Genomic DNA, 14316 nt, shown 5'->3' with positions numbered 1-14316 from the left:
CGATGTCTGCTGCCGACCCCTGATCGTCGTCTTCTTCGTTGTTTTTTCTTTTGGGGCGCCAGACTCGAGACCTGTCCTTCTTCTTATCCATCATCTGCCTCTGTTCTTCTTGGTGTTGTTCCCATTGGCGCAGACGTTGGATTCTTCATTTCTGGGATTTGGTCAAGCCGTCGGGGCACCATCTGGGGTTCACCGATTTGACCGGCGGTTTTGCACGCTCCCAGTCTGGTTCTCGCCCTAGGGGGTTTTCATCCAACACCCTGGTATCGGCCATCTCCTCTAGCCGATCACGTGCGCTGGCCCTGCCCCCCCAATCGTTCGTGCTGGTCAACTCTGCCCCCCAATCATTCACGCTGGTCAACTCTGCCCCCCAACCGATCATACTGGTCAACTCTGCCTCCAAGCCGATCACGCACTGGAAGGCACCGATCCTCTTGTTCACACCAGTTTCTGCTGATCGGTTCTGATCCTCCTGAACGGGCGATCGTTTCGATACTGACCATTGCACTCAGGGCAATTATCGGCTAATGGTAACCTGAGGTTGTTTTCCCAGTAGTGGATGAAGAACAGGCACCGCCAGTGATCTTCGTGTCGGCGCATCATCTCTTTGCGGTGTCTCGAACTTTCCTGCTACCGCTGATACTTGTTGAGTAAGAATGGGACGTGATACGCGATCTTTCTAATCCTTCGCCCTCGTATTCGACCCGTCTCTTTCCTTTGACATCCTCAACCGTGGCCTGATTTCTGGGGTCCATGGCACCGCTCCTCTTAGCCGATTCTGGAGTGCGTTTCTTCCCGCATCGACCATGTTGGTAGGGAAAGGATACTAATCGATCTTCATTGGCTTTACTGGCTTTGTCAGAACTTCAAACTTGAGTCTGCCTTACTCAATGGCCGAATGTACCTGCTGTCGGAAGATCTTTTTGAGCTGCTCGGTCGATAGAATTATGTGATAAGGTGAAAGCTTGATCTGCCCTTCTTGGAGAAGTAAATCGAAGATTTTGTCGGCCTTTGACATATCAAAACCGAACACTTCTGGTTCTTTCTTTCCAAACAGGCATAATATCGGCTTTTTCCCTTTTACCCATTCAGCTAAGCCGATTTCCGCCTCTTCCTCTGATTCAGATCCTCCAAGTATGCCACCTTCTTTTGAAAATTCCTCCATTGGTCGAAAGGGCGTACTTCTTGACCGGACAATCGGTGGACAATCTAGCTTAAGCTTTCGAACTCTTGGGAGACGTATTTCTCTTTGATGTGTGGCAGGAGACCTTGGAAGGAGATATCGGCCAGCTGAGCATTAGTCAGGACTAGGGTGTAGCACTTGTTCTTGATCTCTCTGAACCTCTGTACGTAGCTGGTCACTGGTTCGTCGCTCCTCTGCCTAAGGCTAGTTAAATCTAAGAGCTTCATCTCATGAACTCCCGCGTAGAAGTACTTATGGAACTGCTTCTCCAGACCAGCCCAAGTGATGATGGAATTGGGTGGCAACGTAGTAAACCACTGGAAGGCCGATCCGAATAGGGATGACGAGAACAATCGTACTCGCAGAGCATCTTGTGTGGTGGCTTCTCTGCACTGAATAATGAATCTATTCATGTGCTCCACAGTTGATGTGTCGTCCAGCCTCGAAAACTTGGTGAAGTCGGGAACCTTGTACCGATGGGGAAATGGCAACAGGTCGTAGGCAGGCGGGTATGGCGTCCTGTACATGTAGGTTTGCACCTTCGGTTTCAACCCGAACTGATCTTGAATTACTTCTGCTATTCTTGCGGTCCAATCCTCCTGCTGCTGACGTATGGCCGTTTGAGGAATCGGCACATGCTGCTGGACCGGCGGTGCAATGGCTGGGTGATGGATCAGAGTGTGCTGCAGATTTTGCGGTTGCATGGTCGGCCGAGTAGCCGATAGCTGATGGCGCAAGGGGTCTGCCGCTCCATCGTATAGTATTATTAGCGTCGCACCCCTGAGTGCTTCTGCAGAGTTTGTCCCCCTGCCAATTTCTGACGAAGCCGGCTGATATTGTGGGACCATCGGCTGACTAGCCGACTAGAATGATGTTTGGACTGAGGATTATCTATAGCTAGTTGACTGATCTAGTTCGGCACTGAGTGAGATGGCGTGTGAGATTGGTAGCATGGTGTACCGTTGTATCCTAGGGGCATCGAAGCGTTGTATCCTCCATGCTGTGTCGGTATTGGCTGAGGAGCCGAGTGAGGTGCCTAGTAACGCTGAGAAGCCTCTGACTAAAGCTACAATGGGCGGGGTGTACACTGGTCCCTAATACCCCTGAGCTACCCCGCTGACCAAGGAACTGATGATGGTGTTGTATACCGTGTTGGTCATTACTGAGGATTGGTCGATCATAGCCTGGTAAACGGACTATTGAATCATATCGGACATCTTCCCCAAGTCCTCAGCTATGGTGATCTGGCGTGGAGTTGGAAGAGGAGCTTTCTTGACGGTCTCCCCACTCCTGGTATGACTGAAAGATTGCAAGCATGTCTTCTTGTACTCTTCTAGATGTCTTGCCAATTCTTCCTTCTAGTCATCCTTGAGATCTGCTTGAGTAACCTCGATGACATTGCCTTCAAAGATCTCAGCAGCCTTCGACATGTTGGATGTTGTTTCGGTCCCACCAGGCGTGCCAAACGTGTGTTGGCGCTGAAATTCGGCCGATGACCCTTAGCATTGGACACACGACCCGGGAGAATCTGCTTAGCTCCTAATCTGGTTATTGCCCTAGTGCGGTTCACGTGGCGTGCCAGTTTATCTGACCTGTTGATTGACAAGGAAAGAAAAGTATTAAATTCTAGGGGTTTCGATCGGCTAGAGTTCCGATCTATCTTGAAAAGCATATCAGCAAATCGGCCAATTTACTGTAGAGATGACCGGCTATAAAACAGCCAATGAACACGTTGTGATTGCAAAGAAATTACTAGAGCAAGTTAAATAACGCTACAAATGCAAGACTTGAAACAGATCTAATTGGCTATATGGCTATAAAAATAACAGTGATGGAGCCGATAGTTCGATTCTCAAGTTGGATAACTAGTATAAAACTAGAACAATAGATAAAATCTATAATTCTAGTAAATATCGATAACTGGTGAATAAATCTAAATGAAATGACAGCGATGCGCCCGAGGTTAAAGCTTAGATATTACTCGATAAACAGAACTTACAAATCGGCCGAAGATCGTGTCGATGCAGCCCTGCCAACCCGTACCAACTCGTGAAAAGAAAAGGTTTTTTGGCAAAGTCGCTGACTTGAAAGTAAAGTATGAGGAATAAGTAGATTTGTTGTATTGATTGATGTATTTACAAACCTCAAGAGGTGGCTATTTATAGCCTGTTACAACTAATTTCCTAACCGACTAGGATTTATCTCTAATTTAAAGTAACAATAAATATTTACAAACACAACTCGTATCGGAGTTGGTTAGCATATGCCATGGGCCAACCTCCTTCTTTAGCTAATCTTTTCTCCGGCCCACCTTAAACCCATACTGACCAAACCGCTCCAGCTTCCAATCAGCCGATCCTTGCTGACTCCTTTTGCCAATCAGCTGAAACAATGTAGCTCTAATCGGCCGATTCCCAACTGTAGCTATTAGCCTGTCGCATCGGCCAATCTTTTCCTTCCTTGATGCTGATTCAAAATATGTGTCAAAATCCGGCGTCAACAGGTTGGTAGGGCAAGACCCAGCGACTAAGCTCATTGTTTCCTAGGCGTGAGGAAATCTCCAGGTTCATGGACTTGTGATCTTTCTATATGTGGTCGCATAGAAGAGCCTTCCATAAATACTAAGTCTGAAGACTCAGCGGTTTTATTTTATAAGTACCACTCATAATGGTATAAGTTGTAATAAGGCCTTTGACCCTTTCTTCAATCTCCTACTTTCCTCTATTCCTTGCCTCTGACTAGCGACTCTACACTCACAAGGGAGAACAAAGATCAATCTTCTTATTAGAAAAATGACAGTTCTAGCTTTGCCCAAGGAACTTTGAATGTGGTCTTTATGTTCCGTCTGTAGGAAAGTGCTATTGTATTAAGAGAGAATGGTGTATTTTGAGAAAAGTGAAATAAACTGTAGTATGGAATCACTACTTTTACTAATAGGAAAAAAAATGAAAGTATATGGATTGCAAACCTTTTCTACTTTGGGTCTTAAGTGAATGAAAGGGTGGGTTAAAAAACCATGGCCAGCCCCCCTCAAAAAATATTGCCCGTAGGTTACTGATGGGATGCTAGCTGCCGGTATACAAGAAAAACATGGTGCAGAGCACGAACAAAAATACTGTGCTAACACATATCCCTTATATTTTAAGCTTCTACAGAAGATGTATCATAAAGAGCTGGCATTAAGTCATGCAACGTGCTCAGGCTTTGTATTATAAGAGGAAAGACTCTCGCCAGTATAGATTGAACGTATGGCGCTTGATTATAAGACAGCTACTGAAAAAGGCTACCTCTTGAAACTGCTGAATGCCCTATTCCATATGATAGACTGTCTATCTTTCCCTAAAAAAGCGTATACTTTTGTTCTATAAGCAAATAAAGCATACTTCTTTTGCGGATCAAGCAATCTTCTACCTTGGTGGGTAGCGGAAAATCAAATCAATATTGGAGTATTGCTCTAGCTGCTGCTGAATTAACCTGGATTCAATCATTACTCTCTGAACTAGGCTGTGCTTCGTCTTCCCCTCCTACAATCTGGTGTGATAACCTTGACGCTACCTACTTTCTTCAGGCTAGGCGAAGGTGTCTGATCTACTAGTTCTCCTCCAACCAATGACTACACTACCTTGGTTATCTGCTTTCATGTCTTAGATTGAGCTTTATAACTCTTATTATAGTTTGGTGGGTGGAAAGAAAGGACAAGATTCCTACTTCTGCTTGGCAAAGTGTCAGCTGGAACAATCCAATCAGTGAAAGTACATTCTTTCTCACTAACTAGAACCTTATCCCAAGGGAATTAGAGGGGTAAAATGGAGACCTAGAGATCTAGAGCTGGCTTACATAAATGAATTTGTGGACTCGGACAACCGACCAAATTCAAGCCCTAGCCCCTCAACTTGGACGGACTTGTGGAAATCCTCGAAAACTAGTATTGCTCAACTCACCTATCTATAACATCATAGAAATGTTGCACACAACCCTAGAATGAGAGGTAAAGAATAGGCTACCATATGAGATGAGAAGACTTCATTCTTGGCTTTCATCCCTACGCTTAAGAAAGACAAGGGATTGGATTTCATACCTTTTATTTAGAGCTCCATCATTCCGACCGGAAAATGTCACCTTCCACCATATGTAAACCAAACCTCTTTGCTTTCTGGCTTTTCCTTCCTAACAAGGAGGCGGGATTTTGAAGTTCCTTTTTCCTTTTTGCTCCTTTTCTTTTAAAGCTTTTTCAAAATTCTATTGCAGCAAGATTATTTACTTTTGCTAGAAAAAAGCACATTTCTTCCTAGTACTTTTTTTTCACCTTGGGTCTTTCCCATAGGAAAGATATGTAGCTCGGTCAGGGCATATTCTAAAGCCATTGCCTCTAGGCAGTAGTAGTGGTAGGTAAGCATCTTAAGTTAGGGGTGAAATTGCTTTTCTGACAAGCAAAGGGATTGTAGGCAAGCCTGTATAATTTCCTCTTACCTTCTCTTCATTTCTATCACAACAGGATGGACTTTACCCAGGATGAGAACGGATCAGTTATTAAATCTAGGATGGAAATTTCTTTTACCTTTTTCTCGAGGCAATCTCTTATTAACAACTTCTTCCCAACTAGTTTCACTATAGTTAAGATAATACAATAACAGTTAGAATATTTTCAACACAAAAGTTCTCTCAAACAAGAGAAAGGAACATACCTTTTTCATATATATTTACAATATGTTCCCTATGCTAACTGGGTTCATTAGTTATGGTCAACAAACAATACGCGCCGCAAGATACATTGGTCAAAGTTTCATAATTACCTTATCCCACACAAATCATTTACCTATAATGATTCACTATCCTTATGAAAAAGCAATTACATCGGAGCATTTCTGGGGGTGAATACACTTTGAATTGGATAAATGCATTGCTTTTGACGTATGTGTCCGCATATGCCCGATAGATCTACCCCTTGTGGATTGGAGATTTGAAAAGGATATTAAAAGGAAACAATTGCTTAATTATAGTATTGATTTCGGAGTTTGTATATTTTGTGGTAACTGTGTTGAGTACTATCCAAAAAACTTTTTATCAATGACTGAAGAATCTGAACTTTCAAATCTGAACTTTCTACTTATGATCGATCCCAAAGCTACTCCAAAACGGCAACGACTACGCCGGTTCGCTCAGGACAGATGGGAAGCAATCAAAAAAGAGTTAGCCAAGCTATTCGCGGCAGGATTCATCAAAGAAGTCTTTCATCCTGATTGGCTTGCCAACCCTATGCTTGTTCATAAGAAAAACAACAAATGGAGAATGTGTGTCGACTACACCGACCTCAACAAATACTGCCCAAAAGATCCTTTCGGGCTACCCAGGATCGATCAAGTGGTTGACTCCACTGCCGGATGCGCCTTGCTATGCTTTCTCGACTGCTACTCCAGCTATCACCAGATAAGGCTCAAAGAGGAAGATCAAGCCAAAACAGCGTTCATCACGCCCTTTGGAGCCTTCTGCTACAAAACAATGTCCTTCGGACTAAAAAATGCAGGAGCAACTTATCAAAGGGCTATACAGATGTGCTTCGAAAAGCAACTTCATCACAATGTCAAAGCTTATGTCGACGATGTCGTCGTCAAAACAAGAAACCGGGGAGGAACTCATTGCTGACTTGGAGGAAACTTTCTCCAGTCTCCGCGCTTTCCGATGGAAACTCAATCCTACTAAGTGTGTCTTTGGAGTACCTTCCGGCAAATTACTCGGGTTCATCATTAGCCATCGCGGCATTGAGGCAAACCCAGAGAATATATCTGCCATCACAAACATGCAGGCACCAGCCAACATTAAGGATGTGTAGAAACTCATAGGCTGCATGGCCGCTCTCAACTGGTTCATCTCGAGACTTGGAGAACGGGGACTACCCTTCTTCAAGCTTCTCAAACACCAGGACAAGTTCAAATGGACGGAAGAGGTAGACGAGGCATTAACACAACTCAAAGACTTTTTGTCAAAGCCTCCTGTACTCACCGCTCCCTCTCCGAACGAAGACTTTCTCCTATACATCTCCGCTACTACTCATGTCGTCAGCACGGCAATAGTAGTCGAACGGTCTAAACCGGGCCACGCTTACAAGGTCCAACGACCTGTCTACTTCGTCAGTGAAGTACTCTCGGACTCCAAAACTCGGTATTCACCGATACAAAAACTCTTATACACTATTCTGCTCACCTCCCGGAAGCTGCGCCATTACTTCCAAGAGCACAACATCACAGTCATCTCCGATTTCCCGCTCGGCGAAATTCTCCATAACAGAGATGCCACGGGTCGAATCTCCAAATGGGCAGTCGAACTCAGAGCTCTCACTTTGAACTTCAAGCCAAGGACAGCCATCAAGTCTCAGGCTTTGGTCGACTTCATAGCTGAGTGGACTGAAAAAATCAAGTTCCAACACCAGTCGAACGACCAGAACATTGCGTAATGTACTTCGACGGATCCCTCAAACTCGAAGGAGCCGGCGCAGGCGTCTTACTCATCTCCCCCAAAGGAGACCAGCTTAAGTATGTGCTGCAGATATTCTGGGAAGCATCTAATAATGAAGCCAAGTATGAAGCACTGCTACACGGCCTTCGCCTCGCAATCTCCCTCGGCATCAAACGACTACTGGTGTACGGCGACTCCCTAGTCGTCATAAACCAGGTCAATGACGAGTGGGACCGAAACAAGGACAACATGGTCGCTTATTGCAAAGAAGTCCGTAAACTGGAAAACAAATTCTCAGGCTTGGAGTTTCATCACATCGTCCGCGACAACAACGTTGCCGCCGACGTTTTATCCAAAATGGGCTCAACTCGTGCAGAAATTCCAGCAGGAATTTTCGTACACGAACTACGCAAGCCGTCCATACCTGAACAGGTCACAACGCCAGTAATCTCGACTGCTGACATCTCCCGAGAAATCATGATGATAGAAGTCGACTGGAGGACACCTTTCATCGACTACATCAAAGATCACCAGCTACCATCCGACAAGAATAAAGCTGAGCAAATTTTCCGGCGAGTAAAGAATTACATTCTAGTCGGAGACAAGCTCTACAGGAAAGGTGCATCATCTGGAGTACTCATGAAGTGCGTCACCAGAGAAGATGGCCAAGAAATCCTATAAGAGATTCACAGAGGAATCTGCGGCAACCACGCCTCTTCGAGGACACTAGTTGGCAAGGCTTTCAGAGCGGGCTTCTACTGGCCAATGGCTTTGGCCGACGCCAAACAACTAGTTCAGAAATGCAAAGGTTGTCAATTCTTCACAAAACAACAGCATGTACCAGCCTACAAGCTAGTCACAATACCTCCAACATGGCCATTTGCCTGTTGGGGGCTCGACATGATAGGTCCGCTACCAACTACACCAGGAGGATTCAACAGAGTACTCGTGGCAATTGACAAATTCACCAAATGGATCAAGGTCAAACCGGTCACTTGCCCCAAGGCAGACCGAGTCCTCAACTTCTTGGATGAAATTGTACACCGCTATGGTTTTCCTAACAGGATCATCACAGACCTCAGGTCAAACTTCAATAATCACGACTTTTGGGAATATTGCGAGAACAGTGGCATCGACGTCCGCTATGTCTCGGTTGCTCACCCGCGAGCCAACGGACAAGTCGAGCGTGCTAATTGCATGATCCTCGACGCTCTGAAGAAATGACTACATGACGTCGGCAACACCAAAGGTGGCAGATGGCTCAAAGAGTTACCCAATGCCTTGTGGGGCCTACGTACCCAACCATGCAAGACTACGGGACTATCACCCTATTTTCTGGTATATGGCTCGAAAGCCATACTACCCGCCAACGTCATGTGGCAATCACCATCCGTTGAACAATATGACGAAGAACTTGCAATAGAAACACGACAAACAGATATAGATAGTTTAGAAGAAACAAGATGCGCCGCACTAGTGCAATCTGCCAGATACCTTGACGGTTTAAGGCGTTATCACGGCCGCAACGTCAAGGAAAGAGCCTTCAACTCGGGCGATATGGTTCTTAAGCGTATTCAAGACATGTCAGGATTGCATAAACTCAATTCACCATGGGAAGGTCCTTACATCGTATCAAAGGTTACAGGACCCGGATCTTACAGACTCCAAGAGCTCTCAGGAGAACAAGTACCAAACTCCTGGAATATCGAACATGTCCGTCGCTACTACCCATAGCAGCACCCGAGTAATCGCTTCAAGGCAGCTACTCGGGCCAACTGCCCGACTACCGACTTCAAGATATCTCAGCTTTGACATGAGTTTTCTAGCACAAGGATCATTGCCCCAATACAAAATCTTCGTATCAATTTTTATTGAAACAATAGTACATCAAGTTACATACGAGTATAAGTACTTGGCATACACGAAGACTACAAGCAACTGCCTACTGGCGGGCTACATTTAAGCCTCAGGCTTTTACTATATCACAAGGCCACTCAGGTCTGCCGACCACAAGAAGGGCCCACATGCAAGGAAGCTGTGCAAAACGCAGCCATGCCAAGGTACCCTACCCAAGGCAACGCCAGGAACTCCAGCATCGCCACCACCTTGATAGCGGCAACGCCAAATCCAGCACGATGCGCCTAGAGGGAACCAAGGCTGCTCTTTTGCTAGCCTTGCGAAGCCCATCTACTCTACGGCCGCACCTCCACCTCTTTCAGAGCAGGATAAAGACCGTGGCACTCATCACCCATCACTCGTGAGTTCCAGCGCGTACCCCACTTGATCACGAGTTGCAAGATGAGGCGTGAGACGAAACCTCCTATGAGGATTCTTCTAGCATCGCGACTATCTCTTTGAGCGCAGGAGTCTGTGGAGGGAAGGTGGCCTCAATCTACGAGGAATCTTCTAGCACCGGTGCACTCTTTGATGGCTCTCTACACTCAAACAGAAGCAACCGAAGGCAATCCATCGCTATTCAGGAACTTGGCTTGGTTCGCTCTCCAACTAGCTCTATTTATAGCCGAAAGATGCAACTACCACTTGTCCAAGAGTTACTGTGCACCTGTGATCAATGAGTTTGATGACTCCTGACTGTGCCCATGTGACCGCACTTATGCCACAACGGACAAAAGAGTGCAGTACACCCATGCATCCACAAAGGACAAAGGAATATAGTACACCCGTGTCCCTCAAAACACGGGTACTCAAACAGCATTACGACTACTCGACTCTCAGGACTATTCCAAACCCCAGGACCCAGGGTCGGGCGAGGCGGAGTTTACTCCCCCAAAGGGTCAGGCTCACCCGACCCCAAGACTCAGGGTCGGGCAAAGTGGAGTTTTCACCCTCGAAGGGGTCAGGCTTAGCCAACCCCAAGACTCAAGGTCGGGTGAGACGAATCTCCTCCCTAGAGGGTCGAGCCCAGCCGACTCGCAACACTTCAGGTTCAACGAAGTGGAGTAAAACTACTCTTCGCAAGACAACAACAAACAACAATCCAAAGCCTTGATATTTAAAAGTATCAATGTACTCAACACAAATACAAGAGTACACAAAAGCTCAAAGCTCTTCCAAGGAGACAAACTCCGACATCTTGGATGCAATAGGCTCCGCCTCCTCGAGGTACAACGCATAAGCCTCCTGGGTGCAGTTGCGAGCCACGCCATCACCAGCTGCCGCCAAGTCTGCCCTCGGGTAGTAGGACTTCACAACTACAAGAACATGTTTGCAAACAGTCTTGCAAAGTCCCGCCACTTTACTCGGGGTAGCTCTTAGTCGCTCTACTAGCGATTGCGGTCTTGCGCCTTCCTCCATGGGAGCTATGGCATTCACCAAGACTTCGACCGCCCAGACAGCTCTTGGAGTTCGCCCCGAAGTCTTCCCAAGGTCTGGGCATGGTCTCTGCATGCCACCATAGCCATGGCAAGCATCATGCCATGCTGCATCTTTCAGTCCCGCTCATGCTCGCAAGCAGCCTGTGCTTCCGTAAGCGCGGCCCGAAGATGTTCGGCTTCATCTGCCACTCGGTCATGAGCGTTTCTCCAATCGATGACTTGGCTCCTTGCAGCCGCCTCCTACTTCTTGAGCTCTACAAAGCAAAGAACTCAGGCCACAGCCAACTACAGTTGGACACATCCAATCGAAATACTTACCTTGATACTTCTTGTTCAAAGACTTGTAGCGGCTCTCCAGTTTTTCCTGCAGAACCGCGTGATCCGCGCGTTCCATGGCAAAGGACTTCGCCCCGACTTCATGAACCCAAAGAGCTTCTATCAATCGGGCACATTCCTGCTCCAACTGATGGCTTCTTTCCTGAAAACATCCAAGTATGGTGTGATAAGTTTCAAGCATCACGACTACTCGGGTGATGCACCAAAATCAACAAGGAAATCTACCTGGAAGCCCCGGAAAACATCGATGGCTCTCTAGAACTCCAAATCAGAAGGCAGGCCAAGAAATGGTCTTTGGGTACTCTCCACAAGATGAGAAATCGTACCCAGAGCAGCACCTACAACATTTACCATGTCAGCTACTGACTACGACTACAATAAAAAAAAGACTATAGGCACTTACCTGGAGCAGTCGCTTGTTTGGTTTTCTCAGCAACAGCCAGCGCTCCGCCAGAAGATGATGATAGGCCAGCACTTCCCGAACCTGATGCAGCAGCAGGAACCTCCACCGAGCGAATCACGTCTTGAAGCATCAACATAGTAGCTCCAAGACGGCCAGCGTCAACCTCGAGTACCTCTTCAACAGTCAAGTCCTCCAAAGGAACAGATGTTGTAGTCAAGGGATCCGGCGCTATCCTTGTCTCTACAGGGATAGTCTCCTCTGCATCTCTGCACCAAAAAAGTGTCACTACATGATTTCAAGACAATCCAACGTCATTCAAAAAGACAAGGAAGCTCACCGGGTTGAACGTGGCGGAAGTCACACACGCTTCTTCTCGGCGGCAGGCGGCTGAGTACTAGGCGCCATGGGAATATCGACCGGCGCTGTCTTCTCGCCAAGGCCTACAAAACCTAAGTTAAGACTACAATACTACTCGAACGAATACAATCGGAGGGGACAACGCTTACCACTGGCGATCACATTGGACAGCAAGGTACCAGTAGCAAGTACTGGCGACACCTCCTTCGCCGTACCCGCTACTCAAGCAGGTAGCCCCAAAACCGCCTGGTCAGCAATAGGCGGCATGATGTCCGATGGAGTTGGCGCGGTTAACTCGGGGGCTACCCCAGTTTCTGTTGATGGTACCCTCTCCGGCACCATGTCAACAGCCACATCACTGACTTCTAGGTCGGTCCCGGCCATTTCTTCAGAAACAGCCTCATCTTCACCAAGCGCTGTATTCACAGCCTTCACGAACCAAGACAAGACTTGCCACATCAATTACGAGTTCAAATCCATCAGTAACAGACAAGTTACCGACTACATACCTTGGTACCCCGAGACTTCTCAGGGGTTGAAGCAGACTTAGCCGCAAACATCTTGCGGACTACCCTGCGTCTTTTAACAGGATGAGAAGGCTCATCCTCCGACTCCTCGACGACAGCCTCCGACTCTTCTTCCGACTGCGCCAAGTAGCCGGCAAGAACTCGAGACTTCAAACAACAAAACGGTATCAGCAACAAGAATCACAAGTCAAAAAAGAACAAGTCAGGAGGAAAACACTTACCACTTCTGGCTCGTACCAGGCGTCATATTGACAAAGGGCTACAGGGATTACTGGTACTCCCTGGTAGTTCCTAAAAAACTTAGCCAGCAGCACCTCTACGTCATCATCAGATATGTCCTCATCGGACATACACGATGGATCCTTCAAACCTACGTACTCACTCCCCGAGTGAGCATGTTGTTGGAGCGGCTGGACCCTTCTTTTCAAGAAGTTGGCCGCCACGTTGATCCCAGTCAAACCAAGTGCCTTCAACTCGGTGATCTGCTGCATTAGGTGATCGAGCTCAGGGGTGTCCTCGGGCTCGCTCACCCAGTTCTCCGCATGCTTGGGCGCGTGACCAGTCACCACAGGCAAGCAGGGTTCATGATTCCCGATGTAGAACCACCTTTTCTTCCACTCCCCATGGGAGTTGGTCAGATTATACTTAATATACGCGCCCGAGTTCCTGAGCTGGAACCCGGCGCCTCCAAAGACTTCCATCCGCTGAGCACTCGGCTGAGGCTTACAACGGAACAGCTTCCTAAATAACTCGAGACTTGGAGGTACTCCCAGATAAACTTCGCACAGGTGTACGAATATAGACATGTGCAGTACACCATTGGGATTATGGTGGACAAGCTGAAGTTTGTAGTACTCGAGAATACCTCTCAAAAAGTCGGAGGTGGGCACCGCCAATCCCCTTTCCACAAAATGCGCAAGCATCACTGTCTCAGTAGGATGTTCCTCAAACTGTCATGCATTAGGAAACGCAGGGCGCCACTCAAGGATCTCCTTCGGCTGAAGGAGCTTTGCCTCAACTAACGCCTGGACCGCTTCCTCCTTCATCACCGAGTGTTGCCAGGTTGCCCCAGGCGGCGGTGGTGCAGTTTGGTTCATTGGCCCCACCTTCGGTGCCGGCAGCACCAGCTCCTTCCCCTTCTTGGATTTGATCTTGCACATCGCCGAAGCCTTGCCCTGGATCTTCTCGGGTTTCTTGCCCATCTTCTTGGTGCGCATTCGACGGACTAAACCTCAAGGTAGAAGGGGCTTGACACTCGGATCTTTCTCAGGCGGCAATGGCAGTGGCGGCGGCTCTCACGGCGGCAAAATGCAGAGCGGAGGCGCAGAGGAGGAAGAAGAAGAGATCTAATGGCCGTACGACGTAACAATGACTGAAAGGGGGCCTTCTAGTTTTTATCTCCACCAGCTCCGGTTTCCACGCATCAGTTGCACAACGGACAGATTAATCACGTATTAATCGCTTTAAACACCCAACGGTTACTCTATTTAACGGGCTACTGACCACTTCAACGACAAAGATCGCCTAAGTGCTCGGGGGCTGCGGGTACCATACCCGTTGGTCAGTTTTTTCTTTTCCAGGATCTCCAAGGGTAAAGTGGATAAAAGCTGGTTGGACCCTAAGCCTGACTCTTCGACTCAACCTAAGGCTCGGGGGCTACTCCATATGGAGTGCGATTGACATCGCACTACCATATAAAATTACTCGGGAGTGGAAACAACT

This window comes from Setaria viridis, chromosome 6 (genome assembly GCF_005286985.2).
Source record: "Setaria viridis chromosome 6, Setaria_viridis_v4.0, whole genome shotgun sequence".
In the NCBI taxonomy this organism is placed as follows: domain Eukaryota; kingdom Viridiplantae; phylum Streptophyta; class Magnoliopsida; order Poales; family Poaceae; genus Setaria; species Setaria viridis.
This window is presented reverse-complemented; position numbering follows the sequence as displayed.